The sequence below is a fragment of the Entelurus aequoreus genome, linkage group LG17 (genome assembly GCF_033978785.1).
Source record: "Entelurus aequoreus isolate RoL-2023_Sb linkage group LG17, RoL_Eaeq_v1.1, whole genome shotgun sequence".
Taxonomy (NCBI): domain Eukaryota; kingdom Metazoa; phylum Chordata; class Actinopteri; order Syngnathiformes; family Syngnathidae; genus Entelurus; species Entelurus aequoreus.
The window spans coordinates 20,994,000-21,008,177 of NC_084747.1; positions in this window are offsets into that span (position 1 = coordinate 20,994,000).

Sequence of the window (14,178 nt, forward strand, 5' to 3'; positions counted from 1 at the left end):
TTTTACCAAAATAAAACAACCAAATGTTACATCTGCAAAATGTTTTACCAAAATAAAACAACCAAATGATACATCTGCAGAATGTTTTACCAAAATAAAACAACCAAATGCTGATTTGAGTGAGTGATCGGGCAGTGACACCTCCCCGCCACCAGGGGGCTCTCTGGTGCACAACAAGTCACTCCAAGCAACACAAAGAACATCATGCAAGAGTGCTAAAGATTGTTCTAGTATGTCACTAGTCCATTTTATTAGGGTGATAAATTGTTGGTTAGTTAGCATTTAGCTTAGCGTGAAGGTGGCTACCAGGAAGTAGCTTTCTTTTATACTCAAATCTCCCAGTTTAGACAATAAATAGTCCCCAAAAGCAACACAAATAAAAGACAACGTCATTAAGAGTGCTAAGAATGTTTGTTACATTTGTAGTATTTTATTAGTAAATTTTATCAGCTGAACACGACAGATAATAATGAAAATAGCAATTTAGCTTAGCATGAGGACTACATTTTTAGACAGGAAGTAGTTGGGGTTTTTTTTACACACAAATCTCCCAGTTTAGACAATAAATGTGATTTATAAATTGAATAAAAGACAACGATGCCATTTCATTAGCTAAACACGATAAACAAAAATTAAAATAGCAATTTAGTCTAGCATGATGACGAAGAATTTGGACATACCGGCTAACAGGAAGTAGCTTTCTTTTACACACAAACCTCCCAGTTTAGACCGTAAATAGTCCCCAAAAGCAACGATGCCATTTTATTAGCTGAACACAATAAACAAACATTAAAATAGCAATTTAGCTTAGCATGATGACTGAGCATTTGGAAATACCAGCTAACAGGAAGTAGCTTTCTTTTACACACAAATCTCCTAGTTTAGACAATAAATAGTCCCCAAAAGCAACACAAATAAAAGACAACAGTGCCATTTTATTAGCTAAACGCGATAAATAATAATGAAAAAAGCAATTTAGCTTAAAATAACGACTACATTTTTGGACATGACGGCTAACAGGAAGTAGCTTTCTTTCGCACACAAATCTCCTAGTTTAGTCATTAAAAATCACTGAAAGCAACACAAATAAAAAACAAACGTCATAAAAGAGTGCTAAAGATTGTTGATATGTTTGTAATAAGTCGCTATTAATGCTGATAAACACAATAAAAAAATAGCACTTTAGCTTAGCACAATGACTGAGGAATTTTTTTTACACACACATTTATTTTGTATGATCGTACCAAAGAAGGCCTGAGATGTTGAAAGACCCGGAATTGTCGATACGTTTGTAATAAGTTGCTACTTTATTCGAACAACGCGATAAACAAAAATGAAAATAACACTTTAGCTTAGCATGACAAGCTAACAGGAAGTACACGGCTTTCTTTCACACACAAAGTCATCCTAAAAGTTTAGAATAATGTCAGACGTGCTAAAAAGGGCGTTTTTGTTGTTGAATTTTGTGTAATGTCTCAGCAAAAGGGACAAGCGGTAGAAAATGGATGGATGGATGGATCTCAGTCTAAGTGTGAATGGTTTTTGTGTGGGCGTAACGAGCGTGACAAAGAGACAACTTTTATTTTGGCAGCTGGGACTTGAAAGGGTAAGGGGGAGGGGGGGCGAAGTCTGAGACCCACAGGAGCTTTGTGAGCCACCTCGCACACCAAAACCTCCCTGAGTCACTTGGCTTAATTACATTGAAAACGGGACGCCAATAAAAGCGGGAGTGTAGACCGAGGACCACATCAGGCTGGTGCACTTTATGAGGACTCCAAATCACCACTTAGACTTCTGGAGGAGTCCACATAAGACCTGAAACCTAAAAATGGCAAAGTCCAGACTCGGCTGATTTTCATTACACACACACACACACACACACACACACACACACACACACACACACACACACACACACACACACACACACACACACACACACACACACACACACACACACACACGCGCATTCTTGTATTTTATACCTTCTTGAGACCTGAGAAAAATGCCTACCTCTTTAGGACCACCCTTTCTAGATATATAAAGATTTGTACTTACAACATTAATAATATATACATACTATGCAAATATAAAAAAGCTTGTTGTGAAAAATGAGTTGAAATTTCACAAGAAAAAGGTCACAATTTCACAAGAAAAATTTAGAATTTTGGCAGTATTATAACAAAAGTCGTCATTTTACTCAACGCAAGTCAAAACTGAACATGTGTGCAATATCATGATAAAAGTTGGAATTTTACTCAATAACAGTCGCAATTTTAAAGAAAAAGCTAAAAATATTGGCAATTTTATAAAAAGAGTCGAAATTTTACTCGACAAAAGTCACAATTTTATAAGAAAACTTAAAAACATTGGCAATATTATAATATTAATTGGAATTTTACTTAGCAAAATTATGACAAAAGTCATTATTTTACTCAAAGAATGTCACAAGTTCACAAGAACAACAAAAAAATTGGCAACATTTTGGTAAAAGTCAGAATTTTATATGACAAACGTCACCATTTTGCATTAAAAAGTCATCATTTTACATTAAAAACTAATAATTTCACAAGAAAATATTGCAATATTACAGAAACAGAAAGAATATGAGAAATTGTTCCCAATTTTATTTAAAAAAAAGTTGACACTTTGTGAGAAAAAGACTGCTTTTGTTAGCAATTTTATGAAAAGAGTCGAAATTTTACTCGAAAAAAGTCTCAATTTTATAAGAAAACTTGAAAACGTTGGCAATATTATAATATTAATCGGAATTTTACTCTAGCAAAATTATGACAAAAGTCATCATTTTACTCAAAGAATGTCACAATTTCACAAGAACAACAAAAAAATTGGCAACATTGTGGTAAAAGTCAGAATTTTATATGACAAACGTCACCATTTTGCATTAAAAAGTCATAATTTTACATGAAAAAAGTCATAATTTCACAAGAAAATATTGCAATATTACAGAAACAGAAAGAGTATGACAAATTGTTCCCAACTTTATAAAAAAAAAGTTGACACATTGTGAGAAAAAGACTGCTTTTGTTGGCAATTTTATGAAAAGAGTCATAATTTTACTCCACAAAAATCACAATTTTATAAGAAACCTTAGAAATATTATAATATTAATCGGAATTTTACTTAGCAAAATTATGACAAAAGTCATAATTTTACTCAAAGAATGTCACAATTTCACAAGAACAAAAATATTGGCAATATTGTGATAAAAGTCCGAATTTTATATGACAAATGTCACCATTTTGCATTAAAAAGTCATAATTTTACATTAAAAAGTCATAATTTCACAAGAAAATATTGCAATATTACAGAAACAGAAAGAATATGAGAAATTGTTCCCAATTTTATAAAAAAAAAAGTTGACACATTGTGAGAAAAAGACTGCTTTTGTTGGCAATTTTATGAAAAGAGTCGTAATTTTACTCAACAAAAATCACAATTTTATAAGAAAACTTAAAAACCTTGGCAATATTATAATATTAATCTGAATTTTACTCTAGCAAAATGATGACAAATGTCATCATTTTACTCAAAGAATGTCACAATTTCACAAGAACAACAACAAAATTGGCAACATTGTGGTAAAAGTCAGAATTTTATATGACAAACGTCACCATTTTGCATTAAAAAGTCATAATTTTACATTAAAAAAGTAATAATTTCACAAGAAAATATTGCAATATTACAGAAACAGAAAGAATATGAGAAATTGTTCCCAATTTTATAAAAAAAAAAGTTGACACATTTTGAGAAAAAGACTGCTTTTGTTGACAATTTTATGAAAAGAGTCGTAATTTTACTCGACAAAAGTCACAATTTTATAAGAAAACTTAAAAACGTTGGCAATATTATAATATAAATCGGAATTTTACTCTAGCAAAATTATGACAAAAGTCATCCTTTTACTCAAAGAATGTCACAATTTCACAAGAACAAAAATATTGGCAATATTGTGATGAAAGTCCGAATTTTATATGACAAGTGTCACCATTTTGCATTAAAAAGTAATAATTTTACATTAAAAAAGTAATAATTTCACAAGAAAATATTGCAATATTACAGAAACAGAAATAATATGAGAAATTGTTCACAATTTAATTAAAAAAAATTGACACATTTATTTGTAATTTTTTTTAAATTTTTTGTTTGGTAATTGGTTTTTAATCTTCATTATTTACTTCAAGTTATGACAGTTTGTCTCTATATACATATTTATTTATGTTTTTAAAATTTAATTTTGGCCAAAGGGAGCGCATTTTAATTTCCTACACACACTTGTTATTTCATATGTTGGCCAGAGGGGGATCACTTCAAATTTTTACACACACTAGTTATGTCATATGTTGACCAGAAGGGGGAGCACTTTTAAAAGTGACACACAGTCAATTTGAAAAATCCCTCCTTTTTGGGACCACCCTCATTTTGACCAGCAGGGGTGCAAATGAGACATTCTCTATTAGATGCAATGTTATTGGGACCATGGGTTATGTCATCACTTGTTCACACCTCCTCATATGGCAGCTACTTTTCCTTCTTGGTGTCTCAAGAAGGGTAGAAATACAAGAACACACACACACACACACACACTATACACCCCCCACCCCCCTTTTACGAGGCGTGGAAGCGGGCCAACAAACGACACAAGATCTCAATTAGGAGCAGCGAGCGCCAGCCCCGGGTTCCGAGCGCGTGCCAAGTCCAGTAAATATTGGATGAGGTGACTCCAAGTTGCTGACACGGAAGCAGGAAGAAAACACAAAGCAGAAGGCGAGACGTCACAACAAGGCGGTCTTGAGAAAGAACAGAGACAGGGTGCACTTCCTCCACGTGCCACTAGGTGCTGCTTCTGAAAGTCCAGCCTTGTCCAGAACTGTTCCAAATTAAAGACGGGGGCCATTTGGATACGAACATGCTTACGTTAGCATGCTAACAGTTAGCTTATGTCACGTACCATGTTATATGGCAGAAAAACTAATTAAGAGAGTTAGCATGCTAATGTTAGCATGCTAGCATGCCAACATTACCCTGCTAACAGTTAGCTTATGTCACGTACCAAGTTGTAAGACTCTGAGCTGTACGGCAGCAAAACTGGTGAAAATAGTTAGCATGCTAATTTTAGCATGCTAGTATGCCAAAATTACCATGCTAAGAGTTAGCTTATGTCTCATACAGTGAGGTGTATGGTGGCAAAATATGCCAAAAGAGTAGACACGTTAATTTAAGCAGGCTAGCATGCCAATATTTGCACAATAGCATGCTAGCATTAACATTCAAACAGTTAGCATATGTCACGTGCCAAGTTATATGACTCTTAAGGTGTATGGTGGAAAAAAAATGGCTAAAAAGTTAGCATGCTAACAGTTAGCATATGTTAAGTGCAAAGTTAGAAAGACTCTGAGGTGTATGGCGGTAAACATGTCCAAAAAGTTAGCACGCTAATGTTAGCACGTTAGTATGCTATTGTTAACATGCTAACAGTTAGCACATGTAACGCACCAATCAATGACTCCGGGGTGTACGGTCACCATTCGTGTGTATGAAAATGAAAATGGAAATAGCACTTTAGCTTAGCATGACAAATCAGCATTTGGACATGGCGGTGAACAGGAAGTACCTTTTTTTCACACAAATCTCTGAGTTTAGTCATTAAAAAGTCACTGACAGCAACACAATTAGAAGACAACATCATAAAAGAGTGCAAAAGATTGATATGTTTGTAAAAAGTCGCTAAAAATGTTGATGAACACAATCAACCAAATAGCACTTTAGCTTAGTTTGATGAGTAAGCATTTGGACATGGCAGCTAACAGGAAGTAGCTTTCTTTCGCACACAAATCTCCTAGTTTAGTCATTAAAAAGTCACCTAAAACAACACAATAAAACACGTTATGAAAAATGGTAAGGATTGTTGACATGTTTGTAAAAAGTTGCTATTAATGTTGATGAACACAATAAACAAAAATAGCATTTTAGCTTAGCATGATGACTAAGCATTTGAACATGGCGGCTAACAGGAAGTAGCTTTCTTTCACACACAAATCTCCTAGTTTAGTCATTAAAAAGTCACCTAAAACAACACAAAAAAGACAACCTTGTAAAAGAGTTCTGATGATTGTTGATATGTTTGTAATAAATCGCTATTAATGTTGATAAACAGAATAAATAAAAATAGCACTTTAGCTTAGCATGATGACTAAGCATTTGGACATGGCTGGCTAGCAGGAAGTAGCTTTCTTTCACACAAAGATCTCCTAGTTTAGTCATTAAAAAGTCACCTAAAACAACACAATAAAACACAATGTTATAATAAAAAGTGGTAAAGATTGTTGATATGTTTGTAAAAAGTCGCTATTAATGCTGATAAACATAATAAACAAAAATAGCACTTTAGCTTAGCATGATGACTAAGCATTTGGACATGGCAGCTAACAGGAAGTAGCTTTCTTTCACATAAGTCTCCTAGTTTAGTCATTAAAAAGTCACCTAAAGCAACACAATCAAACACGTTATGAAAAATAGTAAAGATTGTTGACATGTTTGTAAAAAGTCGCTATTATTGTTGATAAACACAATAAACAAAAATAGCACTTTAGCTTAGCATGATGACTAAGCATTTGGACATGGCGGCTAACAGGAAGTAGTTTTCTTTCACACACAAATCTCCTAGTTTAGTCAATAAAAATCCCCCAAAAGCAACACAATAAAACACAATGTTAAAATAAAAAATGGTAAAGATTGTTGATATGTTTGTAAAAAGTTGCTAATAATGTTGATAAACACAATAAACAAAAATAGCACTTTAGCTTAGCATGATGACTAAGCATTTGGACATGGCGGCTAACAGGAAGTAGTTTTCTTTCACACACAAATCTCCTAGTTTAGTCAATAAAAAGCCCCCAAAAGCAACACAATAAAACGCAATGTTAAAATAAAAAATGGTAAAGATTGTTGATATGTTTGTAAAAAGTTGCTAATAATGTTGATAAACACAATAAACAAAAATAGCACTTTAGCTTAGCATGATGACTAAGCATTTGGACATGGCGGCTAACAGGAAGTAGCTTTCTTTCGCACACAAATCCCCTAGTTTAGTCATTCAAAAGTCACCTAAAGCAACACAATAAAAGACAAAGTTTTAAAAGAGTGCTAAAGATTGTTGCTATGTTTGTAATAAGTTGCTATTAATGTTGATAAACACTGAAGCAAAAAAAATATTGGATATCCAATAAATACCTTCCAGACAAAAATCAGGTCAAAACAAAAACAAGCCCGTATAATTTAGTCGTAGCTTTTGTGTAACTTTTGTGTAGCATGTTTGTCACGTCATATTTCTACATGTGGGTGGTTTCAGCACTGTGAACCTTTCATACAGGACTTCTGATATAAGATAAGATAAGATAAGATAAGTGCCACATTTACAAAGAAAATAGGTCATATTGTCGAAGCAAACACAAAAGCTAGCATGGCACTTACAGTAGCATTATTATCTTTAGCGGCGTTCAGTTTCTGATGTTATGATCGTTAACAAAACACGTTTGCTTTGGGGACAGGAAGTGGTTCAAAGGCGCCACTTCTGGAAAAAGCAGCTTTTATCCGAGGAGTTGATAATCTAGCAGATTAAATAGTGTCTGTTTGTCAAACATTGTTTGATTGTCAAATATTGACATCATTTTGCAGGAGCTTTTTAATGTGTGACAAAAATAGGGCGCAGGATTTCCTACCTTGTTCATGTCGAATCAACTGACATTTGAAAATAATAACACATTTGAATCTTTTTTGGACGTCATCATGCTAAGCTAAAGTGCTTTTTTTGTTTATTGTGTTTATCAGCAATAATAGCAACTTATTACAAACATGTCAACAATCTTCAGCACTTTTTTACAACTTTGTCTTTTATTGTGTTGCTTTTGCGGACTTTTTAATGACTAAACTAGGAGATTTGTGTGTGAAAGAAAGCTACTTCCTGATAGCTGCCATGTCCAAATGCTTAGTCATCATGCTAAGCTAAAGTGCTATTTTTTTTCTTGTGTTTATCAGCATTAATAGCGATTTATTACAAACATATCAACAATTTTTAGCACTCTTTTATGACGTTGTCTTTTATTGTGTTGCTTTAAGTAATTTTTTAATGACAAAACTAGGAGATTTGTGTGTGAAAGAAAGCTACTTCCTGTTAGCCGGCATGTCCAAATGCTCACTCATCATGCTAAGCTAAAGTGCTATTTTTGTTTATTGTGTTTATCAACATTAATAGCGACTTTTTACAAACATGTCAACAATCTTTACCATTTTGTAAAACATTGTGTTTTATTGTGTTGCTTTTGCGGACTTTTTAATGACTAATCTAGGAGATTTGTGCGTGAAAGAAAGCTACTTCCTGTAATCCGCCATGTCCAAATGCTTGGTCATCATGCTAAGCTAAAGTGCTATCTTTTCTTGTGTTTATCAACTTTAATAGCGACTTTTTACAAACATACCAACAATCTTTATCATTTTTTTCATAACATTGTGTTTTATTGTGTTGCTTTTGCAGACTTTTTAATGACTAAACTAGGAGATTTGTGTGTGAAAGAAAGCTACTTCCTGTTAGCTGCCATGTCCAAATGCTTAGTCATCATGCTAAGCTAAAGTGCTTTTTTTTTTTCTTGTGTTTATCAGCATTAATAGCGATTTATTACAAACATATCAACAATTTTAGCACTCTTATATGACGTTGTCTTTTATTGTGTTGCTTTAAGTGATTTTTTAATGACTAAACTAGGAGATTTGTGTGTGAAAGAAAGCTACTTCCTGTTAGCCGACATGTCCAAATGCTTAGTCATCATGCTAAGCTAAAGTGCTATCTTTTCTTGTGTTTATCAACTTTAATAGCGACTTTTTACAAACATATCAACAATCTTTACCATTTTTTTATAAGTCTTTTATTGTGTTGCTTTTGCAGACTTTTTAATGACTAAACTAGGAAATTTGTGTGTGAAAGAAAGCTACTTCCTGTTAGCTGCCATGTCCAAATGCTTAGTCATCATGCTAAGCTAAAGTGCTATTTTTTTTCTTGTGTTTATCAGCATTAATAGCGATTTATTACAAACATATCAACAATCTTTAGCACTCTTTTATGACGTTGTCTTTTATTGTGTTGCTTTAAGTGATTTTTTAATGACTAAACTAGGAGATTTGTGTGTGAAATAAAGCTACTTCCTGTTAGCCGCCATGTCCAAATGCTCAGTCATCATGCTAAGCTAAAGTGCTTTTTTTTGTTTATTGTGTTTATCAACATTAATAGCGACTTTTTACAAACATGTCAACAATCTTTACCATTTTGTAAAACATTGTGTTGCTTTACGTGATTTTTTAATGACTAAACTAGGAGATTTGTGTGTGAAAGAAAACGATTTCCTGTTAGCTGCCATGTCCAAATGCTCACTCATCAAACTAAGCTAAAGTGCTATTTAGTTTATGGGCGACTGTTTGGTAGAAATGCCAAACAAAAAGCTGTAAACCACCACAAAGTGGGCAAGCGTCCATAAAAACACAAATGAGTCCTGTTTCTTTAAGAAAACTCTCCTATTCCTAAATTATTGTGTGGATAACTGGAACATTTGATTCTATCAAAATGTCTACGTCACTACGAACAAGACCAAAGAGCTGTCAAATGACCCCTGGGACCAAATAGTAGACCTGCACAAGACTGGCATGGACCACAACAAGAAGCTTCTTGAGAAACTATTTGAGCATCAACCAGGGACCAAATTGTAGACCTGCACAAGACTGGCATGGACCACAACAGGAAACTTTTTGAGAAACTATTTGAGCACCAATGAGGGACAAGACTGTAGACTTGCACAAGACTGACATGGACCACAACAAAAAGCTTTTTGAGAAACCATTTGAAAATCAACCAGGGACAAGATTGTAGACCTGCTCAAGACTGACATGGATCACAACAAGAAGCTTTTCGAGAAACTATTTGAGCACCAATCAGGGAAAAGATTTGTAACCTGCACAAGACTGTCATGAATCACAAGAAAAGAGGCTTTTTAAGAAACTATTTGAGCACCAATGAGGCCCGAGATTGTAGATCTGCACAAGACGGACATGGACCACAACAAGAAGCTTTTTGAGAAACTATTTGAGCATCAATGAGGTCTCAGATTGTAGACCTGCACAAGACTGGCATGGACCACAACAGGAAACGTTTTGAGAAACTATTTGAGCACCAATGAGGGACAAGATTGTAGACCTGCACAAGACTGACATGGAGCACAACAAGAAGCTTTTTGAAAAACAATTTGAGCATCAACCAGAGACAAGATTGTAGACCTGCTCAAGACTGACATGGACCACAACAAGAAGCTTTTCGAGAAAGTATTTGAGCACCAATCAGGGAAAAGATTGGTGACCTGCACAAGACTGGCATGAATCACAAAAAAAGAGACTTTTTAAGAAAACTATTTGAGCACCAATGAGGCCCGAGATTGTAGACCTGCACAAGACTGGCATGGACCACAACAGGAAACCTTTTGAGAAACTATTTGAGCACCAATGAGGGACAAGATTAAAGACCTGCACAAGACTGGCATGGACCACAATAGGAAACTTTTTGAGAAACTATTTGAGCACCAATGAGGTCCGAAATTGTAGACCTGCTGAGGACTGGCAGGGACCACTTCAAGAGGCTTTTTGAGAAACTTTGAGCTCCAATGAGATCCAACATTGTAGACCTGCACAAAACTGGCATGGACCACACGAAGAGAAGCTTTTTAAGAAACTATTTGAGCACCAATGAGGCCCGAGATTGTAGACCTGCACAAGACCAGCATGGACCACAACAAGAAGCTTTCCGAGAAACTATTTGAGCACTTTTGGTGTCCAAACGAGACCAGGAAATGATTGTTTAGGGTGTTCACTCGGCCATGAAAGGTCCTGGTGTCAGTTTTAGAACATTGTCTTGAAGACACACCCTTCTTGTCCCGACGTGACCTGGGACACACCTGGAGAGACCTGTGGAACAAAGCCAGGCAGGACGAGCTGGAGGGCAAAGTTCCACCCTCGGACTAGTTGCTCCTGGTTCGCGGATCCAAAAGTGCGGACTTTGACCCCTTGGTTCCTTCCCGACCCACAACATGACTGATAGGAGAAGACAAAATGTGCAACAGCGACCTCTGCTGCCTGACGTTGTAACCACAGGTGTAACAGAGGAGTGCCCTGAACACTGCGCCATTGTAGGCTTTGGTTACGCGACTTTCTGCAAGTCTTTACGTTAAGTTCATCCTGAAAAAAACTCAACGTTTACCTCATGTGGTTCTCTTCTCAGAACAAAGAACACGTGTGTCCGTCGCCCTTAATGGGAAGCAGACGTCTACTGGTGTGTGTGTGTGTGTGTGTGTGTGTGTGTGTGTGTGATTGCAGGTAATAAACTTTCACATCTGACGCGACCCGGCTCGACCTCAAAGAGGCCTCGCCGCACCGAAAACAAGTCCAAAAATATGAAAGTCTTCTTCCTGGATGTCGTCATCGTGTGGCCTAATTAGCATTTTAGCTATATTTTACACAAAGAACAAACAAAAATACCAAAAAAAGATCCTAAACTAGCCTTTAAATGGACTGTTTTAGGCCAGTTGACCTGCCGCTTCTCCTTTTTCGTGCGGAGAGGTTACCTGGCGGCCGCGGATGATCCCTGGAGAGGTACCAGTCTGGAGGACGCGCTAGCTGTTCTATTTCATGACCCTTCCCAAGGTCTCTTCCTTCTCCCATGTTAGGCTTTTGGAGTTTTTCCTTGCCCAAATTGTGGGTTCAGATCAGGTGGTATCGAGATGCGCATCAGAAAGAAATGTACAAACCCCAAAACCAGTGAAGTTGTCACGTTGTGTAAATGGTAAATAAAAACAGAATACAATGATTTGCAAATCCTTTTCAACTTATATTCAATTGAATAGACTGCAAAGACAAGATATTTAATGTTCACACTGAGAAACGTTGTTATTTTTTGCAATTAGTAGCTCATTTGGAATTTGATGCCTGCAACATGTTTTAAAAAAGACTGAGAAAGTTGAGGAATGCACATCAAAGACTTATTTGGAACATCCCACAGGTGAACAGGCTAAATGAGAACAGGTGCATGGCATGATTGGGTATAAAAGCAGCTTCCATGAAATGCTCAGTCATTCACAAACAAGGATGGGGTGAGGGTCACCACTTTGTCAACAAATGTGGGAGCAAATTGTTTAAGAACAACATTTGTCAACCAGCTATTGCAAGGAATTTAGGAATTTCACCATCTACGTTCTGTAATTTTATCAAAAGGTTCAGAGAATCTGGAGAGATCACTGCACGTCAGCGATGATATTACGGACCTTGGATCCCTCAGGCGGTATTGCATCAAAAAGCGACATCAGTGTGTAAAGGATATCACCACATGGGCTCAGGAACACTTCAGAAAACCACTGTCAGTAACTACAGTTGGTCGCTACATCTGTAAGTGCAAGTTAAAACTCTACAATGCAAAGCCAAAGCCATTTATCAACAACACCCAGAAACGCCGCCAGCTTTGCTGGGCCCAAGCTCATCTAAGATGGACCGATCCAAAGTGGAAAAGTGGTCTGGTGAGTCCACATTTCAATTTTTTTTGGAAACTGTGGATGTTGTGTCCTCTGGACCAAAGAAAAAAGAACCATCCGGACTGTTCTAGGTGCTAAGTGTAAAAGCCAGCATGTGTGATGGTATGGGGGTGTATTAGTGGCCAAGGCATGGGTAACTTACACATCTGTGAAGGCACCATTAATGCTGAAAGGTACATACAGGTTTTGGAGCAACATATGTTGCCATCCAAGCAACGTTATCATGGACGCCCCTGCTTATTTCAGCAAGACAATGCCAAGTCACGAGTTACAACAGCGTGGCTTCATAGTAAAAGAGTGTGGGTACTAGACTGGCCTGCCTGTAGTCCAGACCTGTCTCCCATTGAAAATGTGTGGTGCAATATGAAGCCTAAAATAGAAGAAGGGAGACTGTTGAACAACTTAAGCTGTACATCAAGCAAGAATGGGAAATAATTCCACTTCAAAAATGTGTCTCCTCAGTTCCCAAACCTTTACTGAGTGTTGTTCAAAGGAAAGGCCATGTAACACAGCGGTAAAAATGCCCCTCTGACAACTTTTTGGCAATGTGTTGCTGCCATTAAATTCTAAGTTCATGATTATTTGCAAAAAAATTATAATCTTGTCTTTGCAGTCTATTCAATTGGATATAAGTTGAAAAGGATTTGCAAATCATTGTATTCTCTTTTTATTTTCCATTTACACAACGTGACAACTTCACTGCTTTTGGCTCTTGTAGATCCTTAATAATGTGACCTCGTTTGATTTTGCTTCCCAACTAACAAACCAATTTTAATACGAAAAGACGACAAAAATATGACCAACAAGTATGTATTTATATGTGTTGCTGATATCTTGTCCGAGTGGTGCATCACACCGAGCGCAGCTGTCACAGGATCTCTGACAACAAACAATTTGGCTCACAAAAACAAGAGTAAAGGTTAACTACGTGTATTAATCGCTAACGTGTTATTATTATGGTCTGCAGTCATTTATTGATCTCTTAATATATATATATATATATATATATATATATATATATATATATATATATATATATATATATATATATATATATATATATATATATATATATATATATATATATATCAAGTGTAAGCGTTCCAACATTTACTTTATTGTTTTATGACAGCATTCATTCATATAGTTGATTTGGGATAGTTGGACTTGTGTTACAAAGTCTAAAAATCATAAAACAATACATAATAATAGTGATAATGTGACCTTATTGTTTTCCAGTCGGTGCAATACTGCAGAGCACAGTAACTCTGAGTCAGCAATTAACAACATTTAGGAAGGTTTTGTTTACGTTTCAGAAGTTGATTTGAAGCCAACGGTGTCTGCTGACCTCTGCTGGCGACCATCAGAACTGCAGTTGCATTGACAACAAAAAGACGTCGTCATTTTTGTTTAAAAAAAAAAAAAGAGCTGTGACGTCAAAAAACACCTTGATGTTTTCAATTTGAGCAACGACACGACTAAATGTGACGCTTTAATTCAATTTAAAAACGTGTTGATAAAAAAACAAAAAAAACTAGCG